The sequence below is a fragment of the Coccinella septempunctata genome, chromosome 6 (genome assembly GCF_907165205.1).
Source record: "Coccinella septempunctata chromosome 6, icCocSept1.1, whole genome shotgun sequence".
Classification (NCBI taxonomy): domain Eukaryota; kingdom Metazoa; phylum Arthropoda; class Insecta; order Coleoptera; family Coccinellidae; genus Coccinella; species Coccinella septempunctata.
In genome coordinates, this window is record NC_058194.1 from 11,533,944 (window position 1) to 11,553,413 (window position 19,470).

Here is a 19,470-nt window from a genome sequence, read left to right on the forward strand (position 1 = left end):
TTTTTCTATTTATTGTTGAATATATATTTATTTACAAACCTTTAACCTTATCTGTGATAGAAATGTGATTTTCAGTTACTAAAGAATATTTTTGTTGAATGCATTTATTTTAATTTATTTATAAGTCATTAGAACATCTTTATTTTATTTAGAATATATCTTAATTTTTTTACAATTTTAATTTTTTTTCAGTTCTGCATACATGTTTATGCTCACAGCAAATTTAGGTGTGAAACTTACAGAACTATATATTTTCACTTGAAATTGTTCTAGTTTTATAACCTTACATACATATTTCTTTCAATAAAAATCTATTCAGTATCGATTCCGATTTTTCACTCTGTTCCAGATTACGTGAATCAGATGACTCATGCTGAAGTTCTGCCAATGAATCGAAGAATACAATTAATTATGTGTAGTCTTCACACTGGATGTTCTTTTCTTCAAAAATTTGGTTATACAAGACAATATTTGATCTGACATTACTAAATTATTTCATTACTTTTTGTTTGAAAAAAATCAATGTATTTAATTAATATAATGTTTAATAAAAAGTATTTTAATATTTGTCGAGAATCATTTCTGAAAACAAGTATTACAAGAAGAAAACCTCACTGAAGATTGATAATAAACTGTAACTTCCAGTTTATTATCAAGAAGATTGATAATAAACTGTAACTTCCAGTTTATTATCAATTTCCAGCCCAATGGACGAGCCCATGGTTTCCCAACGCGACAGCTTGGGAAACAAAGAAGAAGAAGAAGAAGATCAATTTCCAGTGAAGTATTAATTCAAATTGTTTGATTGTATGATTTGTGGCGCCAAAATGCGAATTCAAAACGATCAATGCGCCACCTGGTGCTAATTTTCGTAACATGTTAGTTCTCGTCTACTGCCGATAAGGGCGCTACAATCACGCGTAATTTATTTTACCACTGAGTCGGCACTCTTTTCCTTCTTTCTCTATGGATCTGACACTCACGTTCTACGGTGAAAAATACAGTTTATCCCGCCCTCGGCGCCCCCATGCGGTTGCCACCCAACTAACCGGGAGTAATGTCGGTATAACAGGAAACTGCAATCGCAAGGCGCGAAATTTAAATTAGCCCAATCACTGGTGTTTTAGACGTCGATAGAATTATATGAATTATTAGGGCGAATTTTAAGGAGAAATAAAACTTCTCATGAAAAATATACATATATTGATATTTCCAGCACAGGAAAAAAAAATATGGAAATACATAAGCTATAATTATGGCAATGAATATATGAGCAGAGATAAAATGTCAATACATAGGATCACATATCTTCGTAAGACAAGAATTATAATAAACAGTAATAATATTGTTCATAGGAAATGATGTTGAAATTAAAAATCTATCAATACAAAAAAAATTAAATATGCAATTTAATTATTATATACCACTCTGCAATATCAAAAGCTATAAATATTGAAATTATTATAATGAATTTATTTATATTATATAAATTATCTTCCTCACAGTTAGATCCCCAGGAATGCACTATCATGAAATTATTAATCACTAAAGTTTTGAAGCATGGTTCAAATAACAGTTCCTGAAAATTTCATCTTTTTGGCGTGAAGGGAAAAGAAATAAGTAGCTGAAAATTCAAGACAAAAAACAGTTTTTTGTGAATAACTCAGAAAATATATCCATTTTAGGGCAAGGGTGTGATGCATACACTCACATTATTTTTAAACGTAGATTAAAACGCCTTAAAAAAATGGGGTTCTAATTTGAAAAAATTGATTTTTCACGATTTTGTCATCCCTAACTTTGAAAGCGATTTTTTCACCCCCTGTATCATGAATCGCGATTTCGATTTTTAAAGTGGATACATCAATCTTACATCTTGAAAAATCCCAAAAATGAAAATTTTCCATCCAAAAACCTCGAAGTTATTCTTGTTTCAGCGGAGCTTTATTTTCGATTTTTTTTTATATGATATGACGTCATTTCCGGAAAAACCGGAGGTGCTCATGCCTTGAAAATATTTTAGATTTCGTCAGCATCGTGAAATACTTATAAGTGCTGAATTTCATGAAAATACGTTCAGTAGTTTCCCGTGTAAATATGGGTGAGTTTCCTCGTGAAAGACCCTGTATTTTCTGATAAAACTGTCGACTTTAATAAATGGGTATTTTCAATTTAGACTCCTATAAAATTTGAAATATGTTGTTTGTAAACAAGAATTTGCATTAAAACATATTGACACTGTTGGCGTTGACAAATCCAATATGTCAGAATACAGTAATCTGTGGAGAATATGACATATATTTTCGTATGCAGTGTCACATAGCGTTTGATTGCAGAACTAAAAACCGTATTTGGGGTGGGGGTAAGGAAGTGTCAAGCCCCTGCGTGTGAAAGGTAAGTTCATATCCTCATAAATATTAGTTATTGTGCTTCAGTAGGAGGAAAATTATATAATTTGACATAGTATGGGTTTAGTTTATATAAATACATAGTTAATTGGTAAATCAATAGGATGATTAATTTCAAACTAACCCCATTTTGCCGACACCTCAAAAGTACCGTCAGGAATTATGGATCCAAGAGACAAAATTCGTTCGGATAAGAGACCTCTTACTGATGAGGAATTGCAGCTAATAGCGGACACCTTTACTTTTGAAGATTTACCTCTAGACAACAGTTTATTGACCAGCGATGAAGAAGATGTGGAAAATGAATATGGAGAAACTAATTTTCCGTCTACATTTATTGACGTTCAAGTTCCAGAGTCGTTTATTCATCCTATTCCATCTACCTCATCAAGTGGCAGTTTCGGCATTTCAGCGGTTAGGGCGGTTGACGAAAATGAAAAGTTACAACCGGAGTTGAATAATGACGAAAATATTATATTATTTTGGTAAAACCTAAAAACACGCGGTCGAAAAAATTTCAGAAGAAATACACAAAAAATATATGTTTTAGTTCTAGAAAAATATTATGTTACTTGTTGAATTTTGTTCATTTCTTCGTTAACAATATTGTTTTTCATTTTATAATAAAATTTCACCAAAATATCGATTCATCCATTATTTCAATCATATTCAAAAGTATATTTCAAATCCTGACGGTACTTATGAGTACCGATCGTTCCCAACGATGTTACAAGTACAAAAAAAGTCTCAGATTTTTTTAAATATTTTTTTTGTGTTCTCTCATGATAACTGAAGCCAAAAAATATCATTTTGATAATAATACCGCGAAAAAAAAGTCTTGGGCACTAAAGGGTTAAAAATGTCGATATTCTGAATTCGGCGAATGCTGGAAAATTGATTCAGTGACTAATTTAACGATTCCTGAATTTACAGCTATCTACAATGAAAGCAGAATAAATCAAAACGATGGTTTAGTCATTTACATAAATGACGATCATTGATTACTCAATTAGTAATAAAAAACTGTCACGCTCATTGGCGATAATAAGTGACATACGATTCACATATGAAAGACACTCCTTCTCGATAATGTCTTGTTATAGGTTCCATAAGATTCCAGTGAATTCATTTATTGAGGATCTTGAAGAGTTTTTTCACAGTAGAAACAAGAATGTCAATATAAGCATTATCATTGGTGACATGAACATAGACATACTTAAAAAAAATTGTGAAGTTGCAAACAGTTATTTACTAGCTCTCTCATCTCACGGATTCAAATCATATATCAATTCATATACTCGGGTAACCGAGGAGACCGCCTCTTGTTTAGACCACATATTTATCCGAAATAATCTGAATCATAATGAAACTGAAATGTGTAATAAATTCCGAAATCACAGATCACTTTCCCGTTTACGACAAGGTGGGTTTCTCAAACGGAGGAACTAGAATAATACCAATAAATACTATACATAAACTATATAACGCAAAAGTTAAATCAATTTTAAGTCAGCAGACATGTAGTAACGTCATTGGTTCGGGGGACGCAGAGACGGCTTGTAACTTATTTATTCAGACGATCAAAGATGCTTTGAATGCTAGTACACAGATTATTTCCATGAAAACTAAATATAAAAAAATAAAACCCTGAATAACTCACGGAATTATTAACTCTATAAAGCACAGAGATAAAATTAAAAAAAAAGCGATGCAACAGAATAATTATATTTATAGATTTATATATAGATTTATAGTTATTTATAGATTACAAAATTTATAGAAACCGGTTGAATAAAATTATTGATGCAGCTAAAAATGATTATAACAGACGAAAAATCAATGACAATAAAAATAACTTGAGGCGCTTATATGAGATTATAGAACATATAAAATCTTTAAAATATAATTCAGCTCCAGGTGGGGATAAAATTAAGGCCCAGTTCTTGGAAGACCACCATGAACTTTTAATAAAGCCAATTACACATATCATCAATCTGATTTTCAGTACCGAAACAGTGCCCTCGCATTTGAAGGTATCGGTGATTACTACAATTTTCAAAAGTGGATCTAGGTCGGACATCTCAAACTAGAGACCTATAAGCCTAATTAATACATTGGCCAAAATATTTGAGAAATGCCTTAAACTAAGACTTACCAGTTTTCTTTCTGAAAATAAAATTTTGAGCAGTAGACAATTTGGCTTTCAAGAGGGCGTCAGCACATGTGATGCAATGTTTGAGTTGATCAATAACATCAAAACACAACTGGAGTTGGGTCGGAAGACTGTTGCCGTGTTTCTAGACTTGGCTAGGGCTTTTGACACGGTGCCGCGCACACACAGCTCCTTGATGTTCTGGAACATTATGGTGTTAGGAGTGTGGCATTGGAGGTATTCGGAAGCAGTCTCAACTGAAGAACCCAGTTCCTGAGAGTTCGAGATGAACTGAGCGAACCTCAGAAAGTGAAGATGGGAATCCCACAAGGCACTGTATTGGGCCCGCTTCTCTTTATAATCTATATGAACTCCTTGGTGAAGGTTGACAAAGATGTCTCTGTGATTTCTTATGCTGATGACACCGTGCTGATTTTATAGGGTGTAAGTTGGGAAGAGGCGAGGAGCAGAGCGATCAGTGAAATAGATATGATTGTCAGTTGGCTTAGGTACAGCAAATTATCGTTGAACTTAAAGAAAACTACCTATATAGCCTTCTCAATTAACATCTCAACCAGGCCTAATTTTCAGGAGATACCAGCAAACTCCTTAAACGATCCAATTCGTCGTAAGTCGTAAAGTGTGAAGTACCTTGGTGTGATCGTGGACAAGCATCTGAGATGGGATGAACATGTGTTGGAGCTAACAAAGAAAATCAGGAAACTAGTTTATAGATTCTATAGTTCATTCAAGAATGATTGACATCTCGAGTGGCTATGGAAAATCGAATTTAAGTTGGTAATAGCCCATAAGTTCATATTTTGTGTTGCGGAATTCAGGTTGGTATTGTGAATAAACGGCGATCCACAGACCAATCTATGCACTGACCGAAGATAATTTGAGTTTTGTTGAGCTGTTTACATTCTTAATTTAATCCAACAAATTGGAAACATAATTATATCAATTCTGATTGCTGATTAATACGCTCTGAATTTTAATATTTCTTCTTTTCAAATACTCTTCTAGGTTATATTTGAATATTCCACTTCTGTGATTGAATCTACAGAAATTATTGAAGATCTTTTATGACCAGATTTAAGCTGCGTCTGGACTTTCAAGTCCTACTGGGATGTCAATCATTCTTGAATGGACTGTACATTTTGCGTAGCTTTATCAACAGAAAGATACTTATAAATGTATACAAATTACTAGTTGAGTCTATCATTTGCTATGGAATCATAATCTGGGGAGGTGCATATAACAATGCAATAGATCACTTGAAGGTTGCTCAGAATTACATATTGAAAGTCATCAACTTCAAAACAAAATTGAGTCCTACTACTTCGCTCTACGACCATGAAATATTCAATATAAGATCCCTTTATTTACTTGCGAATTGCAACTTCATATACAAAAAAAGAAACTTTATTAAAACAGTGGAACACTTATATCAGACTAGAATCAAGACGAGACGAGCCATCGTTCCATTTGTCAATAAGGAAGCCAGCAGAAGATTTCCGACTATAATAGCCTCTAAAATATATAATTATCTACCGGAGGACTTGAGGACAGCTAGGCGTTGTAAAATTTTTATTAAAGAATGTAGGCGTCTCATCTATGACAACTACAGCACACCGTTAGCGTGTATTTAGGCACACATTCGATATGGCCTGGACATTTATAACCAACTGGTATAATACACTTCCTGTGACTGTTTTTAATATATATAATTCTCTCAGTACACATACAGGTACTTGTACCTAGGTGTATTCATTACAATATTTTGATTCTTGATATAAATGTACGGCTCTTCAATGTTATTGTAATATTTAAAATTGAGATAAATAAATAAATAAAATAAAATGAAATAAATTTGATAATTCTAAACTCCATAGATAAAGAGATATATGAAAATCTTCAATAGTCTCAATTCGTATAAACACGATATACTATTTTAAAGGGTTAGTAGGTGCTCTTGCTTCTCAAGTATTTTAAATCCCTCCCAGAAATCAACATTTCGAATTCGGATTGGCAAACAGAATATAAAAATTATTTCTGAATTATCCTGGAAGCCGTGCCAAAAACTACACGTTGTAGGTCTGTAGGTGATGTTTATCGAAGAGACCATAGACTAAACCCAATATAACGTAACATAACTTTGGGGTTATGTCTATGGAAGAGAACGACTGGCTAGAGAGCAATCATAAAGTAAGTCAAGATTATCGGTGTGTTCTGTGAGAGCAATAACTCAGAAAAAGGGACAGTGAGTGGCCGCTGCGGTGGAGATATTTGCAGGCTGACTAATATTATAGTTATTTATGAGTAGAATGCGGCATCTTTGATCGTTTTCCATCTGGCGGTATTTCCCTTGTTTCTGGTTGAAATGCATTTTTATTCGCTACTTTGAGAACATAAATAAGTGAATTCTTTGATGATCAAGCGCAAAAAGCCATTTTTTCGATTTCACTCTAATAATTAATCATGTTCGTCTTTTCGATTTTGAAGAAAGAAAATTTTCGTGTGAAAAAATTGGTATCGTTTTTTTACTCTCGACCCCTATAGAAAGTGACGAAATTCGTTCATATCACCATTTATGTAAAACTGCCTATTTTAAGCACTGTGCAATAATGGGCCTGTTCCGATATTGCTGGTTTTACTGGCTCTAAATCGAATAACAATAGAACTCGAACGACTGGGCCAATAGGCATCGTCTCTGAAATACTAACAGTACCAGAGACAACCTCTCTGAACAGTACTGTTCAGGAATATCGGAACAGACGGAATGTCAAACTGTGCAATTTTCACTTTACCGTAAACAGAAAGCACGCTCAACAGCCAATACGGTGAAATCTGTAAAGTGAATCACACGGTGAATAACTATTGAGATGGAGCCTTTAGTAGTTACCAAAGATTATAGAGTAGAAAGATGGGAAACGAGGCGACTAAAACGATTTGAGCGACATCTGTGTGTCACGCGTGTTATTAAAACGCTAGGACTGGTTAAAATATTAATTTGAGTGCCATTTGCAGAAATATATGACATTTTTTAAGATTTCAGACGTCAATTTTGATCAAAGAGGTTTTGAATGTTTTGACTCTCAAACGCTTTTTGTTTATCTGGCTCGTTCTAGTTGCCGATTTTTGGAGTTTTTTGCCTTATTTCTTGGTGAAAACTTCAAAATATTGTTCGAAAATTATTGAATGGTGAAGAACGGTGGATAAAATAATAAAATGTATTTTACGTGATTAAGTTTTTCACTCAACTAAGGAAAATGGAAGCGTAAGTATTAAAAGTCGTAACATGTGAATCGGTCATTCATTGATTATTCTTATTTTCAGTGCTCCGAAGTGGATAAAATTCTCAGGGCTTGAAGACAATTACTTCAGCAAACACTACTACACCATGTGCAATGAACATTTTACTGCAGGTCAATTGAGAACTGTTCATCGACGTAAATTGTTGTATGCAGAAAGCATCCCTTGCATTAACGGCCAATAGGCCGTTTATGCATTATTATTCACTTAATAAAGTGAATATGATGATCTTTATAGGTCCATTCAATGATTCTCAATTGCTACACTTTCAATATATTCAGAAATGCAGAGGTTTTATTGATTTCCATTTGGGAACCAAGTGACTGTCAAATTGTTGTTTAGAAAGTCAAAGTTTTATGAAACCTGCTGTGAGTGTTCTGTTCATTCATTAATCAATTTGTATATTGTGTCATGAAGAGACCATATCATAGGAAATCATAAAAAAAGCACCAAGAAACTATACTGACATACAGGTCTTGCATATGTCTGCAATATTTGTATATTTTACAAATTCAACTAAGTTCATTAATTCAGAACAACCTATTGTACAGAAACAACACCTTCGACGTATAGCAGATCACCATATACTTTAGTGTCCTAGGAAAAGCTTCATTTATTGCCCACTATTTCAATTTCTGTAAATTTTTTATGAATTGCAAATAAACATATAGCACAACCAACAGCGTTTTTCGTTGATATCAATTGATTCCAAACAATGTTTAGATGAAAACTAACATCCTGATCACAAAGCAAAACCATACTTTTGTTTTGTCGCTCAGGATGTTTGTTTTCTGATAGAAACAAAGTCAATATTGGAATGCAATACGAGAAATAGAATTCGAATTTCGCGCCCCTTAATCAAAAAACAGAAAACTGTTATCAAAAAGTATTCCTGTATTGACAGTGCGTTTTTAGCGCCATCTCATTGTCACGCGTGTTTTCACTGGCCAAAATGTAGTCGGTTTTTAGTACTAGCGATATGAGGGCGTTTCCTATCTTTCTACTCTATAATCTTTGGTAGTTACCATAGACTTATTACCTTTAATATGTCTACGGTAGTTACCGCGGGAACGAATAGCAGCCATAACTTTTTGACGTTTCGTAATTGTATCGTGAATTGTTACCAAAATTTTTGGATTTGCCAAGATCATTTGAAGTTAAAACCCTCATGACGAAATTTTCTGGGGGGGGAGGGTAGTAATTGAAAGAACAATTGAAATTTCAAATTTAGACTTCAAATAACACGCTGTAGGTATCTTTAGTTAGCATTTGCAGTACCATATTTTTTTCTTTAAATTGTACAGTGCATCCTATTTTGGGTGAGACAGCCAGGGTTTCTCGCTTGTAAGATAGAGCCTTGCGGTTTTCACGTTTCTGTCCTACTTTTTTGTGAAATTCTGCGTAAAATCCAGTGGCGTACTCAATTTTTGTTTTTGAGGTATGGTTTTGAAGATACGACACAAACCTATATTTTTTTCAATGGAACACCCTGTATTTCATTACTTCGTTGAATTCGTTAATTTTTTCCCTTCAAAATTATGTATAACATTATATAGGTAGGATGTTCAGAAATTCTAAAAAACACTAAAACATCACATAATGATGATTTTTTGTTAGTGAGCCATGAATTTTCCAAGTTTCAATAAGAGGATTATTACTTTTGATTATTAAGAGTAGTATTTCATGTATGATACAAACACCCTCGTTTTTATTATGGCTACTATACATTTGGAAGCGTGGTTTAATCAAGTAGGCATTGAAGAGAAAAAAACAAATCTGATCTAGCTGTCATCGCTATGAATTGTTATTGTGTTTAGACTCAACAGTCCCGAAGAACTTCGTGCATCAACAGAGAAATTACAAAACAGCCCTTTTATAATATTGAATGCACTCAGGCATTGTATAAAGACCTATAAAGTACGTCTTTATACCACGTATTGAAAAGGTTGGTCAATTATGTATTAGGCAAAACAAGCAGCAATTTGAACAGTTTGTTTAGTGAAATATTATGCAATGTTGAAAATTTGTATCAATACCAATAAATATTTTTTTGGTATTTCTTCTCTATCTAATTTGTATTATGAATTTTTGTATTATTTATGTGCTGCTATTGGGTAGGTACTGTTACGAACCGCTGAATTCAAATTTTATTTATATATTATTTTGTTAAAATCCATCAACACAATCGTAACTTATAAAAAGCAAATTATATCAATTAGTCTATTGAAGGAGTGACTTTTCTGAAAACTATTCTTGACTGACAACTCCCTATTATTTTTTTTATGTTTCCATGCCATCCAAAATTTCCTAGCATAGCATCTATGATGAATAAATTTCTTATGAATTAACTAAAATTTCTTCTTATTCCTAGTACTCATTGGAAAAACTGAACTAAACAATAATATATTGGAGAAACGCAAACCATAACAGTACCTTCGTGTTGTTTTTCGTGTTAGTGATGAGTGCATAATCTTTGTTTGCCATCTAATTGATTCTTCTTCTCTAAAATCATCATTATGGGATGTTTTAGTGTTTTTCAGCATTTCTGAATTCAACGAAATAATAAAGTACAGGGTACCCTGTACTTTATTACACGTGTTCCATTGAAAAAAATATAAGTTTGTGTCGTATCTTCAAAACCATATCCCAAAGAAAATTGAGGACGACACTGTATTCTACGCAAAATTTTGTATTAGACGTAGTTTTCAGCTCAGCATTATTCCTCAAAACTTCGGAGATAAAGGAGGAATACGAAAAGTATCAATTTCCAACATCGCCCTGTATCTCATAAACGGAAACAGTTATGCAAAATCTGATTAGGATAACTTGAGTTTCACAAAAAAGTTCTATCTTAAATAACAAGCGAGAGACCCTTTTCTTAGTTTTTTTTTATGAAAATTTCAAAAAATCGTATTCGTTTCCGATTCCGATACGACTCACTCTACGTAGCTGCTGTTGATAATTTTGTTTTCAAAATTCTTTAAATACTCCCATCAAGACATTACAAGAGTCCTTATTTCTTCAAAATGAATTAATTGATCAAGTTATAAAAAATTAATTTTTCAATGGAATAAAATGAAAAGGTAAGTTTTTTGCTAAACAAATATTAGGGATGGCTTTTTCTACCCCTTGCAGTGTAGGCATTAATTTTTTTTGTCCTTTTTCTCTGCTGAATTTAATTACTGTCAGTCTTCCTTTCTTATTTATTCAATAAGGGAGATTAATGAATATTTATTCATGAAAAAAATTTCCCGAATATATATAAAGAATTGAATCACTGATCACTGATGTCATCCCGCCGCTATTTTTATCGAAATATGTTGAAAAACCGTTGAAAAATTATTGTGAAAACAAATTTTATAGACACTTAAGTTCAACTTCTTTTATAAAAAAACCAACTAAATAAAAAAAGCGACGGGGTGACATCAAGACGTCTATTAACTTCAAACTAAAAAAAATCAAGGCTCTACGTACGAAATTGAAAGCGTAAATTAAGAACTAGTGAACATCGTTTTTGAATGGAGTTTCTTGAGGTAGGAATACCAAAATTACGCTGAAATTCAGGAATAACTGAAAATTATCCAATATTCCTTATATTAACTCTCGCGCGTTAATTTCTATTCTTCAACTGTATTAGTTCATAATTCAGACAATTGCCCCTAGTGGCACATTTCCGTATTTGGGTTAGCAGCCAATGTCGGTCGTCTTGATCCCGAATGGTATGTACTACACACGCGTCCGAAGGGCGAGTATGATCAATTTAACAATAATAATAATAATAATGTCTGGCCTGCCTGGCAGCTATCAAGTAGATGGCCTGCCGGGTAGCCATCGTAACGACGTAGACGGTGCAGCCAGCAACGCCTGCTGTCCGCAGTCCCATTCCTTCATCCTTTCTCTTTCACATCCTTTATGGGGGTGCTCTATCTGCTCCCGTTTCTCTACCCCTCACCCAAACCGAGAAAGGGGAGCACAAACCCATGGAAATGGTGATTACGAGAAGCCTGGGAAACAAGTCGCTGCCTGGGGATCGTCAGGGCATGTCTGGAGCCGGCGCTGGACATGACAGCATGCGGGACGTCGGTGGCAGGATGTTGAGGAAGCGGGCTCCTGCTGCAAAAGAAGCTACAGCTCCAAAGCAACAACAGCAACCAACGAGTCCAATTCAATTGCCGACTCGAACCGCTGAAGGTGCTGCGCAGGATATTCAGCCAGTGGTCACCCAAGCGGGGTTAGTTAGAAAGCGCATGAAGTGGACAACGTTCATGAATGAAACTATAGTGCGCATATATAACTCCATCACGGGACTAGGGCAGAACACGAACAACTATAGGAAAAGGCTCCATGAGGAATTCTGCAACGCCTACCCAAATCTCAATGTCACTGAACAACGAGTGGTAGACCAGTACCGCGTAATTCTGAGAAATGAACTAATACCAACGGCCCGAATCGACGCAATTAAACAAGAACTTCAGCGTCCGCCTACAATAGAGAATAACACCAACATCTCTGATGAAATTCACATGCCTGGGCAACAACAGGCAGAAGAAACTGATACTGAAAGTCCATCTTGCAACGCAAGTGAGCCTGAACACCAGGACGATAGGGAAGAGCTCCACCGACAAGTTGACTCTGACATGAGGAGATACTTTGCCGAACTGGAAGGAACAGATCCTCTTCATCGAGTAGCACCTCCACGACTCAATACATCCGAGTAACTGTCACTAATAATCGACATCTTGAATAAGGACGTTTTACCTGAATACCTACAGAACGGAAATTCATGGGAATATCTGCATCTAGTTTTTTTACTGTGCAGCGCTAACGACAGCGAAAACCATAGGGGCAAAAATTCGCCGAACGAACAACGATGGTCCAAAATTACACAAATTACACGCGCCAGCATGGCAGAAACGTCTTCAACACAAAACAGAAAGGCTAAGAAGAGACATTGGACGATTGACGGAGTACTTGAACGGGAATCGAAGAAAGGTAGTGAAAGCTGCCAAAGAGATCATGGATAGAAACAGGACACACACAGAACGAGAGACGGAGAATGCTACAGCTCACCGTTGCCTCGACACTCTGAAGCAAAAATTAAGTCTGTATGCAGAACGCCTGAGGAGATATAAAAGCAATTATAGCTGGAAAAGAGACAATAATTCATTCGAAAAGTCGGAAGAATCTTTCTACCGGTCACTCACATCGTCGGATGGAGAAAATGGAAAGTTACCACCAAAGGAAGCCATTGAACAATTCTGGACCGAACAATTATCAACGAAACCTCAGTTTAATGGAGATACCGGATGGATTGAAGAAAAATCTGAAGCTATAAAATATGAGCCGATGCAGCATGACATGATCACAATTGAAGAAGTAAAATCAGCTATCAGAGGACTGCACAACTGGAAAGCACCTGGGCCTGATGGATTACAGAACTTCTGGATCAAGAAACTTTGGATCATGCATGACAAATTGACCTCCGCAATAAATGATGTCATTGAAAATCCTGAAAGAATGCCAGTATTCCTTACACATGGCCAACATACCTGTTACCTAAAGACCAAAGGAATACAGAAGACCCATCCAAGTACTGACCAATCACATGTCTTCCAACGATGTACAAATTAATCACATCGTGCATTTCAAACCGAATTCACAACCATTGCGAAAGGAATAACATAATCGCCATGCAACAGAAAGGATGTACCAAAGACAGCCGAGGGTGCAAAGAACAACTAATAATAGATTCAGTTATCTGCAATCAAGCGTTCTCCAAGCGAAGGAATCTTTACGCTGCGTACATAGACTACAAAAAAGCATTCGATTCTATCCCTCACGAATGGCTCTTGACGATCTTGAAGATTTACATGGTGGATCCCAATATTGTTAAGTTCCTGAAAAACGCCATGTCAACCTGGCGTACTAGTCTTCAAATGAAAGCAGCAGATTGCTCCATTACAACCGGACCTATTCCATTAAGACGCGCAATTTTCCAAGGAGACTCGCTGAGCCCTCTGTGGTTCTGCATGGCCCTGAATCCCTTGTCTCATAGATTGAATTCTACGGACTACGGATTTTCCATCAAGAGCGGCAGTAGAACTATGATGAAACTGAATCATCTCCTTTACATGGACGATTTGAAACTCTTCGCATCTACCAAAAAACAAATGCAACTGATGCTGAAAATGGTGGAAGGATTCTCGGAAGACATCAAAATGAAGTTTGGACTAGAAAAATGACGACTGCTTAACATAACGAAAGGGAAAATAGAAGATGGTACGTTCAAACTCAAGAAAGGTACAGAAATTGAAGCATTAAAGGAAGGAGACACATACAAGTATCTAGGCATAAAACAGATAAGAAAAATCAATCAGACCCAGATGAAGAAAGAATTAACGGAGGAGTTCACAAGAAGATTGAGGAGGATAATGAGAACTGGTCTTAACAGCAAGAATCTGGTAAAAGCGATTAACACCTATGCTTGCTCGGCGCTGAGCTATTCATTTGGTATTATCTCTTGGACGACCACCGATTTAGCAGCTTTACAGAGAAAAATAAGGACGATGCTGACTAAACACAATAAACATCACCCCAAAAGCTCAATAGAACGGACAGAGCTGCCACGACAACTTGGGGGTAGAGGAATTGTTGATTTGTCCAACCGTATGTCCCAGGAAATTGAAGGACTTCGAAAATATTTCTTGAGCAAGGCAGCTTCGTCAGAACTCCATCGAGTAGTTTGTGTTGCTGATACTTCCACACCGTTAAAGCTACACCAGGATCACTTGGAAACCGTCGAACACTCTGCAGAAAGTAAAATGCAGAAACTGATTGGCAAACCTTTGCATGGGAGGCACCAGAATGAAGTCAACCATGATTACGTCGACATATCTGCGTCGAACTACTGGTTGACTTCCGGAAGGTTGTTTCCTGAGACAGGGGGGTTCATGCTCGCCATCCAGGATCAGGTGATTCCAACAAGAAATACATCGCCAAGGATGCCTCACTGGCGGACGATAGCTGTCGTTATGGCTGTGCGACACATGAAACTATCCAGCACATCACCGGGGGATGTCAGAAGTTCACGGGCACGGAGTACAAAAATAGAAATGATGCTGTTGCCAAGATTCTTCACCAAGAATTGGCACTAAAACACCAACTTCTAACTTCGAAAAAGGTTCCTCATTACAATTACCATCCAGATGCTGTGCTGGAAAACGAGCATCACAAGCTCTACTGGGACCGCACTGTTCTCACAGACCGGAAAATAACCCACAATAGACCAGACCTCATATTGCTCAATAAGGATGAGGACACAGCACTATTCATCGACGTGGCAATTCCAAATAATAACAATCTTCTAGATAGACACACTGAAAAAATTTCAAAATACAGAGATCTCGAGGAACAAACCAGAAGACAGTGGAAGCTGAAAGATATAAAGACCGTCCCCATTGTCATTTCATCTACAGGCCTGATACCGAAGAAACTACTAGAGAACTTGAGAAAACTTCAGTTGGACGAAAATATTTATAAAGTCATGCAGAAGGCGGTACTGCTCGGAACGGCGAGAACTGTACGCAAGTACATGGGGAATGCAGAGGAACACCTTCTGCTCCGACAGGAAGTGCGGGTGGAGCAGGAATCCAACCTACAGCAGGGAGACGAGGAGCGACCCGGACCCGACCACCACCACGAGCCCGAAAACCTGGAAAGGGCTCCAACAGATCTTAATCCTTTTGATATCTGAGATATCTGGGATAAGTGAATTTTCGTCTGGAGAGGAGTGTGAAAGCCGCAAGGCTAAAGTCATGTTTATTTCATTTTCAATTACAATTTTTACAATAATTTGGAGTATTCATCTCAATAGAAGAAATAAACATTTATGTCTCCGCAAAAGTAACACTTGCACGTGGACATAAGCAATAGCAATTTCATAAATTTTTTCCCCTTTTTTAAACCCTGTGTGCCAAAAAAAAACAACAAAAGAAATCCTGAGTTTAACCATCTACAGTTGCAATTCTGCAATTATCTTCAAACAAAATTGTTTCTATTTATAAATGTATACCAGAATGATCTTGATCTGCCGGAAATCCATTTCTTAATGTTTTTATTATACGATGTTTTCACCTTTGTATCTTTAATGTCCATTGGAAGTAGGTTATACAATAAGGGTGCCAATTAAGTATGTGATCTCAAACCGACTGTTTTCTTAGGTTTCGGCAGCTTGATGTTTTTGAATCTAAGTTCCCTTCCATTTTTTATGGGTGCACGAGCATAGAGTTGTCGTACCGTGAATATATTTGATAGTTCGTATAGTTCTTCTGTAGGAAAGATCATTGATTTTCGATACATGATTTTAATTACCCATTTTTGAGCAACTTCTAGTTCTTTATAGTATGAGTTCGCTAGTCCCCCCAGTCTGGTATTCCATAATACAGGTGTGGTTCGACTAAAGCATAATATATTTTCCGCAGTTCATCTTCTTCACATATCTCTCTCAAGTACTTAAATCTGCTTAAGAGTGTTCTAATTTTTTTCGCTATTAGCTGGGCTTGTTCATTCCATCTTAAATGAGAGTCTATTATTATTCCTAAATATTTGATATTTTCTGTAATTCTTATCTGGAATAATTTGTCGCCATTCCATTTTTGAGGTCAAATATACAGAGTGTTACATTTAAAAAAGTGTAACTTTGGTCTACATTTGGACCCTGTATATATAACAATAATTTTAAATTGTGCTTTTGAAAACCCTACACACACCACAAAAAAAGATTTTCAAAATATCTTTATTTACTTCCTTAAAATGAGCGCCGCGTCTGGAGTGGGCCACCCGGTATATATATGTGTGTGTGTGTGTATATATATATATATATATATATATATATATATATATATATATATATATATATATATATATATGTATTTTTTTTTCCGTTCAGTTCGAGGTAAATGATTTTATAGCCATCCACACATTCAAACTGAATATCCTTGGTGACTCTTTTATTCTTTTTTTTCGGGTTACCTTGCGCTTTGGGAGACCAATAATGGGCGTTATGATAATTTGTGATACCATCTTTATTACAAGTTCGACTCATCTGTCCACATGATTTTATTAAAAAAGTTCGAATCATTAATATCAGCCTTGAGCATAAATCTGCAGAAGTCTAGTCGCCGCAATGAATCTCCTTCTTCATTTATTTGCACTGGCTTGTAATGGTAAGGTAAGAGTATTGAACAGAAGACTGCATTACGAACCACACTTTCCACTGGGAAATACCAAGACGTTGAGGGAACACATTTGTTGACGTGGTTGGGTCCGCTTAAAAAAGATGGCGTGTTTCAGAGACATAGAGTACAGTGACTCTAACGAATTGCAACAATTGCGGTCTCGTTTTTTTTTCATCGTTTTAGCAAGAATATGGCGGATTTGGTCATGTGGCGTGACGAGAGCCAATCCGCATTCCGATTTAGAGATCATAGCATTGAAATCTGTGCTTCTAAGCCGCCATATTCTTGCTAAATTTCCAATTGTCGCCACTGTGTTTGATAGAGTCACTGTAACAGTGAGTTGTCTCTGGCGTGTTTCCAGAGACAAGAGAAAAGAGAGACTGCCGAATAGATAGGCAACACGGGGGACACGTTTTTAGAATTAGGTTAAGAATTTTTGGAATCCCGTCGGAAATGGCGCTAGTGTTTGGTGGCCAGTTCAAGAACTAGTGGATGTGGATGAAAGAAATCTGTAATCTATGACAGAACTCAAGTCAGCTGATTTCCGTCATTCCGTCTCATTGAACTCTATGGGAACCCATAGAGTTCAATGTTCCGTCTGAAGCCTAGTTCTCAGAGCTTCGTAGTGTCGCCAGCGACAATCCCCACTCCTTCCTACATTCTCACATGACGTGTTGTGTTCTCCGCTGTCATAAACAGCTGATTGTCAAATACGATTGAAAAATTCTATTCTATTTTGAATTTACATTACATATATCTTTTCAAAAATGAATTTTCGAGTTGCTCACACCATAATGTCCGTAGTAAACATGGTGTTCGAACTAAAATTGTGGTTAAATTGTGTAAAATTTACATTAGTACAGAGGCCATGAAAGTATTCAATAACTTGGGCAAGTCAAGCAGTATTTTGGGAGGAAATGAAGAATTATGCCATACTCTTGCATATTTTGGCCGAAGAAATAGAGAAAGTATAAGAAAAGAAGTTTTACTCAAATGACTCGAGACAAGAGACGAATAAAATTATTGGATGCTATTGAAAGAGCTATTCAAATATATGGGTTATATTCTATCCTCATTATATTTATGCTGTATATTTTTCTACTGGATATAATTTTATACTGTTCCTATTTTTGAACCAATTATATTTTCATATTGTTTCTGTTTTATATTTATAGTAAATACACCTTTTGTATAGAACAGTGCATCTATTCGAGATTATTTAATACAACCACATTACATCATATTATGTATATACATTTTAAAAAACTATTCGATCCATGTGTAAATTGCTTGTACAAGCGCTGCTGAACGAATGGTCAGGAACAATGGTCAGCCCAACACTTTCCGCATGGATCGGATCCAATATATTTCACAATCCTCATAGCAGCATTTTATCATAAAATGGTCATTATTCCCTTCTTTACATGTACACCTATTCATCTGTACTGACCCTTTTGTGAAAAACTTCTCACAGAATATTTTGTTTCAAACAGCAAAACCCAGATATAATGCGAGCATTTGTCGGCTGATAAGCGCTTAAATGCTTTCATTTGCTGATGTGTTTAAAAACTGGTTGTGAAAACTAGAAAAACCACAACATCATCATATTCCATCAGGACTGTAACCTCGTATATCTCTTGCTCAAATGGCATATGGATCAAAACCTCCAATCTTGTTTATTTTGTGGGAGTAACGTTCAGCTACTTTTTGATTTGTTTTGGGAATTTCAATGAAATAGGCACTTTTTGTATTCACTGAAAGAAAATTGGAATTTAATTCAGGAAATCTTGACATATTTCTCATTTCAAAACGTGAAATTAGCTTACTTTTCATATATCTATTACGGATTGGCCAAATGAATATTCATGGAGTATATAGCAGTGAACTCCCATGGTTCATTAGGAAGTTAAATACCTATCTGCCGCAGTGGTCTAGTGAATCCACCTTCTTCTCCTTATTTTATTTCGCCTTTCGCCACGAATATAAAGCTGTATACTTGTAGAAAAACTCCATTCTGAAATAAACAATAAATATGAAATGAAAGAATATTTTCTTTTTCCGTGATAATTATCATTGGTGTTTCATATATTTACCTGAACTTAGATGGAAAATATACCATGATTAAAAAATACTGAAAAGAATATCTAAAATCAAAAACAACTGTTTTTGCGGCTGACAGATAGGTTATATTTACTTGTGATTGTCGCAGAAATTCGAGGTGTAGTTGGAATATTTCAACTACAAAAGGGGCGTGTCGCGACACTTCTCGACAACCAGAAATGAAAAGGAAGGGGTCAGGGGAAGTTTTGTTTACATGCTCTGATTGGCTGGAGAACTGTCGCTGGCGACACTACGAAGC

The 19,470-nt window shown here is 35.8% G+C and overlaps 1 long non-coding RNA gene across 1 annotated transcript; it reads right to left on the minus strand.

The window, feature by feature from the left end:
* Positions 1-18,296: 18,296 nt before the first annotated feature.
* Positions 18,297-19,467, minus strand: LOC123315727. Its single transcript, XR_006537987.1, has 3 exons — positions 19,205-19,467; positions 18,938-19,125; positions 18,297-18,865 (listed from the first exon to the last, which is right to left on the minus strand). It is a non-coding gene; the product is annotated as an uncharacterized LOC123315727 (long non-coding RNA).
* Between the last annotated feature and the right edge of the window lie 3 nt (positions 19,468-19,470).